The 14,766-nt window shown below is 40.3% G+C and overlaps 1 protein-coding gene across 3 annotated transcripts in view; it reads left to right on the top strand.

The window, feature by feature from the left end:
* The window catches only part of nphp3 (nephronophthisis 3), a 76,200-nt gene that overhangs the window by 15,359 nt on the left and 46,075 nt on the right, over positions 1–14,766 (top strand). The gene's annotated exons all lie outside the window — the stretch shown is intronic.

The raw sequence follows: 14,766 nt of genomic DNA, 5'->3' as shown, positions 1-14,766 counted from the left end.
AAACGTGGCGATTTCATGGAATACGCTGGAAATGTTTCTTCACAGAGTGATGTCTGTGGTCATTTATTACAGGACGCTTGTGTGTAATCTTCTGACAGCCAAACATACAATTCAGTATAATGACAAGTTAGTGTAACAGATTACTGTAAGAGATTTCACCAACATATAGCTTTGCATTTTGTATTGTATTGATGAGTACCACAGTTTAACGTTTTCATCTACATTTAGTTCCATGTCTATGAAATTTAAAGCTGGGCTTTTCAACATGAGGGCTATGCCTCCCAATATGGTTTAAATGTAAAATAATTATCCATCTATTTAAGTTATTCCATGAAATCAAGTCATATATGAGCTGATAGCCAACAAGGCACATCGCGCCAAGTAGGCTATAAGCTGTGTACAATGAGATTGAATGGAATAATTGTTTTTATTCTATCCACATTCACTGGATTTTGAGAAAGGGAGCATTTTTATTTTTTGCAAACTCCATAAATAACTATACAAAACGTCTGACAAAATCATTTCTGCTTAGAATGTAAACAAACTGGCGAAATGACAGTCACATTTTTCGTTTCAGTCGGGCACCACCCGAACTGATGATCACATCATCAGCTTTTCTTTGGCTAATCAGACACCAGGTATGCCACCATTCTTGCCGGAGCAGTTGGGGTTAGGTGCCTTACTCATGGCCACTTCAGCCAGTCCTGCTGGTCCAGGGACTCAAACCAGCGACCTTTTGGTTCCAAAGCTGCTTCTTTAAAGGAGATGCACAGAACCATGGCCTCACTTTTTGTTTATAAATGCCTTGAGACCTCAAGAATGGCATAGGAATAGTTTTAAGCATTAACAATAAATCTAATATAGTAATTTTTATGATTAAAATGATTCATATACAGTGGTATGCAAAAGTTTGGGCACCCCTGGTCAAAATTGCTGTTACTGTGAACAGTTAAGCAAGTTGAAGATGAAGTGATCTCCAAAAGGTATAAAGTTAAAGATGATTCATTCCCTTTATATTTTAAGCAAAAAAAAAAATTATTTTCATCTTTTACATTTTCAAAATGACAAAAAAGGAAAAGGGCCTGAAGCCAAAGTTTGGGCACCCTGCATGGTTAGTACCTAGTAACACCCCCTTTGGCAAGTATCACAGCTTGTAAACACTTTTTGTAGTCAGCTAATAATCTTTCAGTTCTTACCTGGAGGATTTTCACACATTTGTCCTTGCAAAAGGGTTCCAGTTTTACAAGTTTCTTGGGCTGTCTTGCATGCACTGCTCTTTTGAGATCTATCCACAGATTTTCAATGATGTTTAGGTCAGGGAACTGTGAGGGCCAGGGCAAAACCTTCAGCTTGTGCCTCTTGAGGTATTTCATTGTAGATTTTGAGGTGTGTATTGGATCAACATCTTATTGTAGGACCCATCCTCTTTTTAATGTCAACTTTTTTACAGATGGTGTGATGTTTGCTTCCAGAATTTCGTCGCTGTCAGTTCAAAACCTGCTATGTGACAATTTAGGTCAAATTGGGTTCTCTATGCTGATTGGTCAATTTTGACCTCATGCTTCCATTTATGCTAATTAGAAAAGCTAATAATAGAACAAGTAAACTTTTACTGGCTTCTCAGCTTGTTATTTCAGAGTTTTATTCACTTTTATACATCTCCTGTAAAAAAGGAAAAATGTCGCATAGCAGGTTTTGACCTGACAGCAATGATTTGCTGGTATTTATTTGAATCCATGCTTTCCTCGACCAATGAAATGTGCCCTGTGCCATTGGCTGCAACACAACCCCAAAGCATGATCGATCCACACCCATGCTTCAGAGTTAGAGAGGTGTTCTTTTCCTGGAATTTGGCACCCTTTTTTCTCCAAACATACCTTTGCACATTGTGGCCAAAAAGTTCTATTTTGATTTCATCAGTCCACAGGACTTGTTTCCAAAATGCATCAGGCTTATTTAGATGTTCATTTGCAAACTTCAGACGCTGAATTTTGTTGCTAGGACACAGGAAAGGTTTTCTTCTGATGACTCTTCCATGAAGGTCATATTTGTTTAGGTGTCGCTGCATAGTAGAACAGTGCACCACCACTCCAGGGTCTGCTAAATCTTTCTGAAGGTCTTTTGCAGTCAAACAGGGGTTTTTATTTGCCTTTCTAGCAATCCAACGAGCAGTTCTTTCAGAAAGTTTTCTTCATCTTCCAGACCTCACCTTGATCTCCACTGTTTCTGTTAACTGCCATTTCTCAATAACATTACAATCTGAGGAAACAGCTATCTGAAAACACTTTGCTATGTTCTTGTAGCGTTCTCCTGCTTTGTGAGCATCAATTATTTTATTATTCAGAATGCAAGGGAGTTGCTTAGAGGAGCCCATGGCTGTTGATTTTAGGGACAAGTTTGAGGAGTCAGAGAACTTATACAGCTTTGAAATCTGCATCATCTGACCTTTCCTAATGAAGAATTTGAACAAGCCGCAGCTCAATAAGCTAATTAAGGTCTGGAACCTTGGTAAAAGTTACCCTAGAACTCAAATGTATTGGGGTGCCCAAACTTTCACATGGTGTTCCTTTTCTTTTTTCACTCTCCAATTGTACAAAACAAAAATAATACACAAATCTTGCAGAAACCGCTGAAAAAAAATGTGTCGTCTTTACCTTTATGCCTTTTGGTGATCAGTTCATCTTCTGCTCACTTAACTATTCACAGTAACAGACATTTTCAGTAAGGGTGCCCAAACTTTTGCATGCCACTGTAAGTACCAGTCTGAGTGAATGACTTTGACATCTGTGATGTCACCGCAGGAAGGCTATTGGTCTCCTCAACATTTCCGCTATACTAAAACACAGAACTGGGGGCGTCGTGGCTCAGGTGGATAAGGCGCCATACCATAAATCTGGGGACCCGGGTTCGATTCCGACCTGAGGTCATTTCCCGATCCCTCCCCATCTCTCTCTCCCGCTCATTTCCTGTCTCTACACTGTCCTATCCAATAAAGGTGAAAAAAGCCCAAAAAATGTCTTTAAAAAAAACCACAGAACCGACTGCAACTTCGAGCCTCCATTTCGAGCTAATTTATCACCATGCCACGTAGTTGTGTTGCTGGTGGGTGCAGCAACATGACAGAAGGTGGATTTACGTTGCATTCATGGCCCAAGAATGTTCAAACTGCAAAGATTTGGATGCGTTTTGCGAGAAGTTCATGGGCACATTGGGTGCCTACAAAGTGGTCTCTCCTCTGTTCTGCACATTTTACTGAGGACTCATACGAGACCTCTGATCTGTTGAGGAGCACTGGCTATAAGCCCGTATTGAAAGAGGGTGCAGTACCAACAATTAAAGGAAAATAAAACTACAAGAAAAGGAAAGTAAGTTCAGTTGCACCAGTTCTCCTGGAGTGTGAGCTGAGGGTTGTTGCTAAAACCAGCGACATCCTGTCCCGGGATTTAGTAAGTGCCTGAGCCAAGCAGTAATGGCAGAGTACTCAGTATGGAGAAAATGGAAAATGAGTGGCCCAGCTGTCTGATTTCTCTGCTGGATATGCTTGCCTCAGCAGCAATATCTCGCCCTTGCGTGGAAGAAGCGAATGAACGGAGAACTGAACGAACAACTGAAAGTCAGATTGCCAAAACAATCGGCCACAAGGTCGGCCTTCAAGAAGCGAGAACACAGGCTGGTAAGATGCGACTGTTGTTTGGATACAAAACAACACTCGTTGTTTACCTGCATTTAGATTAATACATGTAACTTGTGTTGTGTATTTAAGTTGCCGGTATAAGATTATTATATTTGCTTCAGAATGTGATTGTCTCAGTTCATCTGATTTTATTTAATTAGCCTTTTACATTTTATCAGTGAAAATGCATGTATGTACATGTATGTTGCATAAGTTATAACACCTATCCTGTTTTAATGAGAGTTAACCCACAATCAATGAAGTCAAATCAGTCTTAGTTGAGCAAGTCAGTAACGGTATTTCTTACTTTCACCATAAATTTTTATTGATATGACTTTAGTCTACAGCTGTCAAAGGCCTCAGCCTTAAAACCAGTTCCTGCTGTGATGTCACGCACTCAGGGCTGGCTGGCTCAACGGGGCAGCTCAAATGCCAACTTTGATTTTAACTCTCAAAAAGAAAAATATTATATTTTGTTCCCATTTATGCAGCATACAAGAGTCAAGGATAGAGATACTATCCACTCAGAAATGTATTTAAAATAAAGGTTCTGTCTATCTCCTTTAACCATTAGGCCATGGCTTTGACATGACAATTTGTGAAAAAATGTTATAATAATTCTGGAAAAAGAAAAAGATGTACATTCTTGCCATCAAATACTTTTATTCCATATTTTGTTACTTTTTTTTTGTATTGGGGGTGGTGTTCTTTAGGGTTTTTTTTTTTTTTGCAGTTGGCAAACCAACTTAAAGGTGCATTACTACTACTAACTGGGCTGGAGTGTGGAACAAGTGATATTTGGGGGGGGCTATATTATTTTAGCCATTTCTGTTTTCTTTTAAATACTTTGATTTCGGCGGTTTTGTTTTTGAGTAGTTTTTCAACACGGTCTGCCATTTTGTTTTTCTCTACTCATGGTATATGAGTAGTAGAGTAGCCGGTCTGAGCGTATGATTGTTCATATCCAGTGAATGTGGATATAATAATGTATATTATATACTATAAATATTACCCAAATACACATTTCATAATTTAAGTATTTTCTTGTTCAATTGCAATCCTTGCTGAAAGTATTGTTATGGCAAGGATAATTATTTTTGCTATACACTGAAAATATTTGGGATTGAGATCGTGATGAATATTCAAGATTCTTTGTCAATTCACTATATATCCAGGACATATTATAGGAGAATCGAAATGCTGTTTCTCTCTCACCTTACTTGTAAAAAACAGATAAAGATTACACACACACACACACACACACACACACACAAAAAAAAAAATTATGAAAAAACAATATATATAAATATTTATAAATATAGATAAAAAAATTAAGAAAAAAAATATATACAAGATAAAAAATACCCTCTGAAATCAAACAATGTACAAAATAGCAGTAGTGCAATACAGTACAATAACGGAGAATGTGCTAGAAGAGCAGCTTATGAAGTGTATATGACAGTAGTGCAAATGAGCAATAGCAGCAGATACAGCAGTAATGTTAATGTTTGTGGTGTGATGTGCAAATGGATGAGGTAGTTTTCTTGTGTGAATGAATGTGTTACAGACCAGGGGTAGGTAGTGGACAGAGTTCAGCATCCTGACAGCCTGGTGGATGAAGCTGTTTAGCAGTCTTGTGGAGCGGGCCCAGAGGCTCCGGTACCTTTTTTCCTGAGGGCAGGAGGCTGAAGAGTGAGTGTGAAGGGTAGGAAGTGTCACCAGCGATGCTGATGGCTCTGCGGGTGAGACGGGAGTGATGAATGTCCGTAAGGCAGGGCTGAGGGGTACCAATGATCTTGCTGGCCGTGTTCACTATGCGTTGCAGAGTCTTCCGGCAGCAGGCACTGCAGCCTCCGTACCACGCAGTGATGCAGCCAGTGAGGACACTCTCAATGGTGCCCCTGTAGAATGAGCACATGATGGGGGGGTGGGACTTGTGCACTTCTCAGTTTGCGGAGGAAGTAGAGGTGAGTTTGAGCCTTCTTGGCCAGCGATGCGATGTTGTTGGACCAGGAGAGGTCCTCAGTGATGTGCACCCCTAGGAATTTGGTGCTGCTCACCCTCTCCACTGCAGCACCATCGATGGTCAGAGGGGGATGCTGTGAGTGACCTCTCCTGAAGTCGACTACAATCTCTTTGGTCTTCTCCACGTTCAGGAAGAGATTGTTGTCTTTACTCCACTCAACCGGTTGGCTCACCTCATTCCTGTAGTTGACTTCGTTGTTAGTGATGAGGCCCACCACAGTCGTGTCATCTGCAGACTTGATGTGGTTGGTTGGGACAATATATCTGAGTTGCATCTTTTATTTCCTGATCTTTACATCTAGGTGTGTTGAACAACTTAGAACATGGCACCTTTTCTTTAAACACAACCATTTTTTAAGTGATTGAAAATATTGGAACATGTGACTGACAGGTGTTTCTTGTTGCCCAGGTGGGCCCTGTTGGTTTAAGTTAAACAATTAATAGCGCTGAATGTCTACTCTTGGTTTAAGTCCTAGGTTTTGCCTGTGAAGACTGCATTTGTTGTTTAAAAAGGATAAACCAATATGAAAACCAGAGAGCTGTCTATGGGAGAAAAGCAAGCCATTTTGAAGCTGAGGAAAGAGGGGAAAATCAGTCAGAGCCATTGCATTGGGCATAGCAAATACAACCATCTGGAATGTCTTGAAAAAGGAAGAAATTGTGGAAACCAACAGCAGTTGATGACCAGAATGGTGAGCAGTTGCGAGAGCTGGGGGGCAAAAAGAATCGTCAGTGACCATAACTGCCACAGACCAAGGATGAAGGTGTTACAATCCACCTTTTGAAGAAGACTTGGAGAGCAGAAAGAGAGATGCCATAATACAAGATTCAAACCACTCATCAGCAGTAAGAATCGGAAGGCCAGATTGAAATTTGCAAAGAAATGCACTGCTAACACAACAAAGGGAAAGCAAGTGGAAGGTTTTCGACTGGAGGTTTATTCCCTCTTTTCTCAGCTTCAAAATGGCTTGCTTTTCTTCCATAGGCAGCTCTCTGGTCTTCATGTTGGTTTATCCTTTTCAATAACAAATACAGTCTTCATAGGTGAAATCCAGAGTAGCCATTCAGAAATATTAAACAATCAGTGTAACAGGACACACCTAGGCAACAAGAAACACCTGTCGGGCACGGGGTATTTTATTTTTAATTTTTTTTAAATAACTGGGAAAACAGTTGGGTTCAAACAAAAAGTGCCATTCTCCAAGTTGTTCAATACATCTAGATGTAAATTTCAAGAAATAAAAGCTGAAATTCTGATCTGTCGTTTTATCTTTTGATATCAGGCCTAAAAGTCTTTAGTGTATAGTAAGAACAATGAATTGTCCTGGATGTTCCAATACTTTCAGAGGGGACATTATATAAAAACAGTGGACCTAATTTCTCAAGCTAGATATAAACAAACTTATTTGTAAATTGTTCATAGGAGCATTTACCTAAGAACTTTGGTATTCATGAAAATCCTGTTGGTTCAGAAACATTTGTATCGTATGACCTCCTGCGTTTGTGTAAATTTAAGTAGATTCACTAATGGAACGCTTGATTGATTGGTTTCAGATCATATAATTCGCAAGGAGTGACTGCAGTGTGGATTTATATAGATTATGCTGTTAAATATCCATGCATTTCAATTACAGGCAAAAATTTAATGGAAATTTTGTGAAACCCAATCATTTCATATTAATGGCATAATCTGCTGTGTGCCATCGCCATGCATCCATGCATTACGCCATGCATTACATCAGGCTTCCTTATGACGCATACCCTCCTGTATTTCTGGTACAATATCTGGGTGCATGTGAGGCTGAAGAGGGCGTCGACTTCTGGTTCACAGTTGCCAAGACACTTAATTTATGACTCAGACTTAATTTTTACAACACCAAACTAAGAACATACATTGGAGGAATATGACAACCACTCCAAAAAAGGCATGATGACAAAATATCACATAAGGATAATAAAATACAATAAAATAAAATAAAAATATATATTAACAAGAAAATAAAAAATAATAAAATAAACAAATAAAATAAAAACAGTCCATGACAGAAAAATTTAGTCCATGCACAACGTGTTAAGCCATCTTTCCGGGAAACTACCACAACATTGCTGCGTATCCATTCATTGTCCCATGTGGTGTTCAGTGTCCACAGGTAGTCTTCCAGTAGACAGATCCCTGTATTGCACCCAGTCCACCTCCATCCTCATTTCCGTGACTGTCCCCCAAGAACCGGCCACAGTGATCAGAGAGTACTCACATACCTTTTAGCTACCATGTAAAGAATATAATCTTAAGAACATTCCCCATTTCTCATTATATTTATCAATATCGTTCATTATACTATAAGGTATTCTTTCGAAAGCCGCTACTTTGCCTAGCTCTATAAGCCAGTCTTGAAATAGATTAGATTAGATAAAACTTTATTGATCCCTTTGGGCGGGTTCCCTCAGGGAAATTAAGAATATAAATAATAATAATATAATAGATAATAATATAATAATATAAATAGTGGGCCCTCTGCATCTTTCCACTTTCTCATTATCCTCTGTTTGCCAATCATTATACTTGTCTGAATCCAGTTGGTTAGGGGTTTTACAATATGGGCCATGGGCTTAGGGTTGCCTAATATGTGAAGACTGGGGCAAAACTCAAAATCCACTCTTATGACCTCAGTGATAGTCTCATGAACTCTTTTCCAAAATGTCTGAATCTTTGGACATGACCATAGGGCATGTGTTAGGGTGCCCAGCTCCCCTTTCACACCTCCAGCAGTCTGGCGTTTCCCTTATACCTAACATGAATAGCCTACTTGGGTACCAATAGAATCTATGAAAAATTTTGAATTGAATTAATCTTATTTTGATATCTCTGGAGACTTGTTTAGTGATTCCAACAATTGTATCCCAATCATTTTCTTCAATTATGTTCAGGTCCCTCTCCCATAAGGTTTTCAGAGCTGTGTTGGACGGAAAACCAGTATTGTTCATAAGCATAGAGTAATAATGGGAAGCCCCATGTCCAATCTCTGCGAGCCGCAAAATCTCTTTAATGAGGTCCATGCTCTGAGGTGGTGTGTGTGTGTGTGTGTGTGTAGAGCCAAAAGTAGTAACAAGGAGGTGTCTCGGCTGAAGATATCTCCACAATTGATTGTTGGCTAGCTTGAATTGTTCAACCAGATTGTCAAATGACTTCAGGACACCATCTTTATAAAGATTATGTACCCCCTTAATCACCCACTCCCTCCATATAGGTGGTGATTTATTAATAAGGAGTTTGGGGTTATCCCACAGGCCAGAGGATAAGCTTAGAAAGAGGTTGATTTTAAATATACGAGAGACTTTTTTCCATAGTCCCTGTAAATGAGAGATAATGGGATGGGAACGAGCATTTGGAGGCATTCTTGCTGTTAAAAATAGCAATGGAGGTAGGGAAAACCTCATTGACTGCTCTATTGCGTACCAAGGTGGTGCTCTTTCCGGAGGTAATGCCCAGTGTGCCAGGTGCCTCAGGTTGAATGCATAATAATAGAACAATCAATTTGGGAGTCCCAGGCCACCTTTTGCTACCAGCTTCTGCAGTTTACGCAGATGTAGTCTTGGCCTTTTACCATTCCAAAAAAACTTGTTACAAAGTGCATCAGATTGTTTGAAGTATTTTACAGGGATATTCAGTGGGAGAGACTGAAGCAGATAATTGACTCTTGCAGAACAATTCATCTTTAAAATATTAACTTTTCCCCACGAGAGAAAGTGGAGACCATCTTTCCAGATCTGTGGAAATTTTTTTCTAGGAGTGGTTCAAAATTGCATTGTACTATTTTATCTAATTGCCTATGGCATAATATTCCCAGATACTTTATTCCCTGAGGGGGCCACTGGAATGATCCAGCTTGAAATAATATTTTAGGGCAATATGTCATCAAAGGGAGAAGCCTCAGCCTTTGTCCAATTCAATCTATAACCTGAAAAGCTAGAGAAAGATTTTATAATCTTGAGCATTGCGGGAATAGATTTGCCTGGGTCCGTAATGAATATTAAAATATCATCAGCATATAGCACAAGTTTGTGTGTGGTCCCCGCAATAGAGACTCCAGGGATATTAGGGTCTTTACGAATTGCTGCAGCTAAAGGTTCCAATGCTAAACAAAACAGTAATGGGGAGAGAGGTGACCCTTGTCGGGTCCCACGACCTAGCTTGAAACGTGAAGAAATTATGCCATTAGTTTGTACAGCTGCTTGAGGCTCCTTATACAACAGTTTCACCCACTTTAGAAATGTCTGCCCAAAACCATAAATCTCCAGCACTAGAAAAAGGTATTGCCACTCTACGCAATCAAAAGCTTTTTCAGCATCGAGTGAGATGGCTGCGGTAGGTGTATTGTTGTTCCTAACCACCCACATAACATTAATCAGACGTCGGATGTTATCTGAGGCAAATCTATTATGCATGAACCCGACCTGATCTGGATGTATTAGCGTAGTTATAACACTACTGAGCCGATTTGCAAGGATTTTGGAGAGTGTTTTAGTATCTATTGATATTAAAGAAATTGGGCGATAGCTTTTACAGTCTGTGGGCTCTTTGCCTTTCTTTAAGATTAAAGATATTAGAGCCTGAGACAAAGTGGGGGGGTAACACTCTTTCAAAAGCTTCATTATATGTTTGTAACAAGAGTGGAGTGAGCTCATCTGAAAAGCACTTACAAAATTCTGCTGTCAGCCCATCGGGACCTGGTGATTTACCAGACCGCATCGTTCGAATAACTTCCTTTATTTCTTCGGCCGTGATTGCAGCGTCAAGCATCTCACGATGATCTATATTCAGAGCCGGGAGGTCTAACCCTACCAAAAATTGAAAGAATGTCTTCCTTTTGGCAAGGTGATGTGGAGGTGTACAGTTCCCTGTAGAAATCTCTAAAGGCCTCATTTATCTCCGACGATTTTGTCACAAGACCCCCACCTTGAGACTGGACAGCAGTTATCATAGCCCTGGATTCCTGTTGCTTAATATAGCGTGCTAAGAGTTTCCCTGCTTTATCCCCAGACTCGAAATATCTGTCTTGCTCTAAACAGTCCAAACTCGACCTTCTGTGATATTATCCAATTATATTCATATTTAAACTGCATGACTGTCTTTAAGTTGTGTGGAGAATAGTTCTGCTTTAATTTGTCTTCTGCCTCTCCCACTTTCCTCTCCAAGTCTGCAAGCTTCCTTGTGTTTTGTTTTTTCTTGTGTGACTAAAATTGAATAACATGTCCCCTTATAAAGGCTTTCAAAGCCTCCCAGACTGTACCTACTGATGAGACAGAGGTAATATTTGTTTCAGTGAATAACTCTGTGTTTTCAGCATAGCCTTAAAGGCGTCATCTTGCAAGAGGGAGGAGTTGAATCTCCATCTTGGGGATTTCGTTACATCATTAATAGTCACCAGGTCAAGGGTCACTCTTGCATGGTCTGATATTGGTATGTTTCCAATTGCACATGACATTGTAGATGGAAGCATTTCTTTTGAAATAAAAAAAAAAATCGATCCTTGTGAATACTCCGTGAACTCCTGAAAAAAAAAAAGTATAATCCCTCCTATCAGGATTAAGTAAACACCACACGTCCACCAGACCCAGGGCACAGCACAGTTTCTTAATCATGAGAAGTGATTTTGGGGGTTTAGTCTTACTAGGGACACTTCTGTCTAGAATTGCATCCATAACAATATTCATGTCCCCAGCCCAAATAATCGGATAACTTCCCATCTCAGTCATTGTACATTCAAAATTACGGTAGCAAAAAAACATGGGGTCATCAACATTTGGGGCATATGAATTGGCCAATATTATTTTTTTCGCCTGGATTTCAGCTAAAATGATGAGACACCTCCCTTCACTATCCTTCACCTCTTTTAGGCATTTAAACTGCAAATGCTTATTCACTAAAGTGATAACACCTCTGCTATGACTCGTTCCAGGACTACAAAAAAACATATCCCACCCATCCTTTACGCAATTTTTTGGAATCCTTCAAAGACATATGGCATTCTTGCAAAAAAAACATCATACCTAATTGATTTCAAACTGAAAAGAACCTTATTCCTCTTAGCAGGGCTTCCTAAATACTGTAAGTGACATTCCAGGTGGCTAGTAGGGTTTAATATTTTTCCCGAAAATGACATGAATCAGATCCTGGGATAAGACGACCCATTTCCCTTATGTATGTATAATTCAAATATTCGTCCCAAACTGACATTTTGTATCAAATTGTTACACATTATTTGCATCATTATTAGGGCAAAAGAATACAGTTTAGGCTGTGTCCATTGATGAACACAGCAATAATAAAGTCTGCCACTGCCGTCGTGCGCGACATCTGCTGCAGCGCTAATTAAGGTGGATTGTCCCTGACTTGTCTTCTGAAGAACCCTTAGCCTATATAAAACCAATATTTTACAGAGCTCCATTATAAAAACGAAATAATGTTAACCATTGAATGATTCCTTCCTCATCCATTATCCTAAACTAAATCCATTACGTGGCTGTTAATATTTGCAAGTGGCTGCAAACTGGAATAATCACTTGAAGTTAACCAAATATTTCTTTGTTGTTCAGGGCAGGCATATTTCTCTCTGATTTTAAATAATAATACAAAAAAGCTTAGGCTAAACATATAGCCTACGTGTTCAATTAATTAAAGAAAATGACCCAAAAGTGTTGGCTACAACTGTGCACTACTAAAAGACATAGGCATATAGAAAATGATAGCCTGATTTTAAGTAATACAAGAAAACTTAGGCTAAACACATAGCCTACATGTTCAATAAATTAAAGAAAATTACCCCAAAATGTACAACTGCACTAGCCTACTTAAACACAGGCATAGTATAGAAAACGATAGCCTGAACTGAAATAATAAATTTCGCTTTGCAATGAACTCGTGGCTCAATATTTCTTTAAGTTTACAATTCATTTCTCACCCTGACCCTGTCCTTCTTTCTTTTTCTTCTGGAAGTGTGCTTTCAAGAAACAGAGAGTGTCGATAGACTCTGCGCTTAGGCGGTTTCGGATTTTCGTGACAAATTGGCCGCAGATAGAAAATGCTCTCTCCGCCTCCACGGATGTAGCCTGAACAGTATTTAGAGCGTCAAACAACTGTTGCAGGTGAGGTGGTCTCCTGTTGGTGGCCTCTAAGAGGGAAAATTCTTTGGTTATAACCTTAATGAAGTCACCGTCTTTCATTTCCTCTGACACTGGCATAGTGGTCATAGAAATTGCCTGCTGCAGATCTAATGCTAGGTTCCCTTCACTCTGAGTCAAGACTTCTTCATTCAGACTCGGAACTTCCCCTTGCGCACTCGATTGTGTAGGCCTACCATCTACTGCCTCTGAAGTAGACGCACCATGGCTCTCTTGCACTCTCTCCTCTTGGCAGTGGCTGGCAAAAAGACGCTCCGCAAGTCCCTTAGCGGTCCTCACCAGAATCTTTCTTGATGGCATGCCAAAGATCTCAGTGGGTCTTGGTGCTGGTGCGACTAGAGCACCAGGATCCAGAAGGTACCTGCCGAAAAATATAGTTATTAAAATGAGCATAATGACATGCATCCCCATTCCCCAATCAAAATTTAATTGATTAGCCTATTAGGCCCACCTGTACAAAAACACTAGGTTCTTCTGTCTGCGTTCCGTGAACCTGCTCTCAATTGCGTCTCTCATCTCAAGGCTCAGAGGAATCTCCTGCTTACTCAGCTGATCCATCATGAAAATAAAAATTCCATCTGCTTTGATGAGAGTAGTGTCTCGCTTGCAAAGAGATTCGACTCCCATCCTCACTGGTTTCAAGCAGGAGCTCAGTTGTTTTATGAGGGCGAGCTCCTCGTTGGTGATTATTAGTGCGGGGTTGTCGTCAATGAGGGTCTTGGTCACTGGTCTATGGAGTACAATATAGCGATCCAACATATCAGCCAGGCTGTTCCAACGGGTGCGGCAATCCAAAATGAGCACCAACTCTTTCCCATGATCTCGTTTGATGCATGCCCTGAGCTTGTCATTACTGACAGGTGACTTGTGGAAATACCTGGCAATTTTCCGGACTCGCTCCACGCTCCTGTACATGTCTTCTCTCACCCTGACTGACCGATAACCATCCTCATCACACTCAGCAGACTCGTCGTCAGACTCACTATCCTCCTCTTCCTCGCTCGTCTCGATACCTCTGTCAGGGACGTCTCGGCGGTAGAGCACATCTGTGACAGCCAGGTGAACTGCATGAGCATAGCACAGCTGTAGTTCGGGCAGCACCAGTCTCCCAAATTTCACCATCACTGATGCTCCATCGGTAGTGCAGCACACAATGTGTTTGTCCAGATCAAGTTCAAATCTTTTAAGCTGGTCGTCAACCAACACTTTGACTTTCTCGGATGGCATTGTTCCGTGTATTTTAACAATGCCTAGATTCCAATATGTTTGTGCACCATGCACGTTTATGCTCATGAATCTTTTATGTTGTTTAGAAGTATATTCATCGATGGTCAAAGAAAAACGCACCCCTTGCTTCACCATGTCTTGGAATATATCTGCCAGTTTGGTTTTTTTTTGTTCGTTAGCAAACCGTCTAACCTGCTTGGATATTTCAGAGGGATTCTTCGGAAGAATATGCCCGCCTCTCTTAAGTGCTGATCTGAGATAGTCGCATTTTGCCATACTATTAAATGAAAATCCATCAAAAGCTGCCATCTCCACCAGTATTTCTCCAAGGGACTTGCTAGCTTTGCTAAAGTAGCCATCTAGCGTTCTTGAACGTTTCGAACCTTTTGATGGGCTTTCTTTGGGACATTTCTCATGCTAAGTTTCTAAATGTCTGCGCAATCCACTTGTTGATCCCCCGGAACACTTGATAACCCGGTCACACAACATACACTTAGCGCTGTCATTCTCTACTTTTTGAAAATGCCCCCATACAAAACTGGTCGAAGACCCAGACATCATTGGCAGAGTATAGGCCTAGCCTACTGCTGGTGGTTCTGTATTACCGTAACTACTGCGGCACCGTCGCCTCCATCAACGTTACTGTATGTCAACAAATA

Source organism: Neoarius graeffei, chromosome 5 (genome assembly GCF_027579695.1).
Source record: "Neoarius graeffei isolate fNeoGra1 chromosome 5, fNeoGra1.pri, whole genome shotgun sequence".
In the NCBI taxonomy this organism is placed as follows: Eukaryota; Metazoa; Chordata; class Actinopteri; order Siluriformes; family Ariidae; genus Neoarius; species Neoarius graeffei.
The sequence above is the reverse complement of the archived record's forward strand: the minus strand, read 5'-3'. Positions and strand labels throughout refer to the sequence as shown.